The sequence below is a fragment of the Dermacentor silvarum genome, chromosome 3, assembly GCF_013339745.2.
Source record: "Dermacentor silvarum isolate Dsil-2018 chromosome 3, BIME_Dsil_1.4, whole genome shotgun sequence".
Classification (NCBI taxonomy): domain Eukaryota; kingdom Metazoa; phylum Arthropoda; class Arachnida; order Ixodida; family Ixodidae; genus Dermacentor; species Dermacentor silvarum.
This window is the reverse complement of record NC_051156.1, coordinates 210,944,998-210,948,030: the sequence shown is the minus strand read 5'-3', so window position 1 is coordinate 210,948,030 and position 3,033 is coordinate 210,944,998.

The following is a 3,033-nucleotide window of genomic DNA, read 5'->3' as shown; positions in this document are numbered from 1 at the left end:
GTCTAGATAAACAGATGTTGTGTTGTTATTAGTGTTTTTAATACTATTGAAAACACTAGTGTAGTTGTTTTGCAAGTTATGTAATAGTGTTGCAACACATTGTATCAATGATTTGTTCACACTGTTGGCTTTATTGTTACTCTGTACTGATTTTGTTGTTATGACTGACTCGTTATAGAGTCATTGTGTGGGCATTAACTACAACAAGCGACATCGCCAATGTCTTTCATTTTATCGAGTTAGCTTAAAAAGAATAAGACAGGAAGACAGGCGGTTAGAATAAATTTCAGTTAGCGGTTAATCGAAGGTGCTAGTGGACTTTCATTAGATGCAGGGACGCAGTCAAGGGGAACACTCCAGGCAAACACAAGATCAAGCTTCCCTTGTGGACGTGGCACTTATTACGATGTCCCCGTATGACATCACATATTTCGCGATCTTTTCCTAGATATGGACTATTTCGGTACACGAAAGGTCTGCAGAAGTTGCCACATTGAGCACTGCTTTGTTTCGAAAGAAGTGTGATTCTTTTTCGGCCAAACATTAATTAGCACAAACATCTGACATTGGCCCAGTCTTTGACGCCGCCAGAGAGGTGCTCCCGGAATCTCAAACTTGGCTTAGGCACTGGTTCATACTTCACATTTGGCATATTAAAATGTTAGCTCTTCAGCTAAAGCCACATCTTTGTTATCTGATAAATGCAACGTGCTAGACTAGCTTGAATTATGATGTTCTGCTTGAGTGTTTCAGAAGCACGACTATAAACAGACGTCCGATTATTAGTGTTCGTTATACAAAGTAGAAAAAACTTGCCAGCTCTGACCAGCAGCTGCGTGTGTAGATGAAAAACACAAGGATTATGGTTTTGTAGTCCATTGAGCTGAAGAAGAGCACTGTCGAAATCCATAGAGAGTGCCACTATACCTTCCAGGTTACACGATGCGTTGTATGAACTAAAGATAGCAGTTGGTGCAGGAACTGTTCACCTGCTCACATACTTCGCTCAAAACAAATGCAGAGAAATAGACCACACGTGTCACTTATTTGTACTTTGCGCGCACGTGGTAAGGAAGGTACGAACGGCATATTCCTGGACAGAAAAAGAGAGCTGCCAACTATTAAAGGATCCCATGACTCGAGGCAGTTCGCTTTTTGTCTCCTCTTTGAAAGCTCTACAACTAAGACAATGCCCTTAAAGGCAGCGTACTCTCAGTCCAACTCCAGGCTGTCCAGAGGTCCTGCGAAAGGGCGGAGGACCACGGTCTTCCTGCCCCTACGTGGACGCGGCCAGCGACTACTACGGACTTCCCACAGGGGGTCCCCACGTAGTTCCTCAGGACCAAATAAAGTTTATGTCTGTCTGTCTGTCTGGCCAGAATCGCAGCTTATTTCAGCGCCAACCCAATTTCAGATAATAAATACTCATAGACGCATCTCTGCCGTGCATGGTTTTACTGTGGGGCCTCGAGCGCACAATGGCTTTCACGTGACCTTATAGGTACGTACCTTTCGGCAAACTCTCAGGTCGGTTTGTTTTGTTCTAAGTGTAATACATTCCCCATCATCAGACGTGTCGAGTGGCTTTGTTTTGAAGAACAGCTCTAAATTGGACAAAATTTTCGGTACAGGTACGTCGCGAAGCCGTTTTTGCTCAGATCGTGGTCCTGCCTCAATCATCCCTTCGATGCATGACAAATATACCGGGTGTTATAGGAAATGAGCTGGAAATTGCGTTTCGAAAATGCGTTCGATACCGTCAAGTGAGAGAGAGAGACTGGGAACATAGGAAGTGACGAATGATGATTATAAAAGTATTTATTTAGTTATTTAAAATAATTAGTATTCATCGTCACCATTCATGTAGGAATGGCCACAACCCGGCAGACTTTGGAATCGCCCAGCAAGAATAAATTGGGTGTACTGATTAAACCGCGATGTCGTTCGCTTCGTGCTCGCCCGGTGGTGAGGCGTAGACATACTTCGTTGCAGCACGAAAAGACGCAGACGTAGACGAGGCACACAGGAGATCGGCGTCTTTTTGCGCTGCAACAAGGCATGTTGCCTCACCAACTCGCCGAATTTTTTATCCTGGGGTGCCAACAGTCACGTAACTCATGAGCGTCTGCTACTAGCGGGAGACTATTCGGTAGTTGAGTTAAGGTTTTTTGGGTGAAATGAGCCGAACTCTTTCACGCTGCAAAAAATTAGAAGCGTGGAATTAGCAGCGTGAGCATTTTGTATATCTGGAACCGGTTATTAGTTCCTCGGCTGACGGGCTTCAAGTCTTTCATTAAGATCGATCATCGGACTCCCATGGTTAAAGAGGTAATTAACCTGAATTTCATATTTGGCTAATTACTACCTCGAGTCATTTTATTATGTATGCCTTTGTGCCTAAAGCCTTCTCAAGGCAAACGCTTAATCACTTCGCTTTCTCAATTAAAAAATATATTTAGAAATCATTTTCTGAAGCACCCTGTATACGAAGGAGTGAATGGTCTAGTGGAAAGAACGCAGTGGAAATGACGATGAATGTAGACATATACACTTGCAGATGTGACGAAGGCTCGGGGAACGCAGAACAGTTTTGTCCACAGCCACAATGAGTTCAGGATAAGGAACTAAAGCTGCTGCTTTTATAGTAACCTAAAACATCGTCATCATACGAGTAACTGATGACAAGGGAGAATGAGAAAGACGAAATAAATCAGAACGGCAGGGAGGTTAACGAGAAAAAAAAAAAACTGGTTTGCTACATTGCACTAAGAGACGGGGGAGGGTGACGTAGACCAATCAGAATAATATAGACAGAAAGTTAGAGCTGGTGATTCTGACCGGCGGTTGTCGTATGCGGGATGGCAAGCAAAATAGTATTGTATAGGGCAAGAGAAAACCGAAGCATTTCTTAAACTTTGTTCTCAGATGCATGCATTTACATCCTAGTGCCTGTCCTCACCCTCACTCACTCCTTATGCCCATATTCCCACTCTCCCCCAATAGCGTGACAAGCTCCAGGATTTGTCTCAGGCC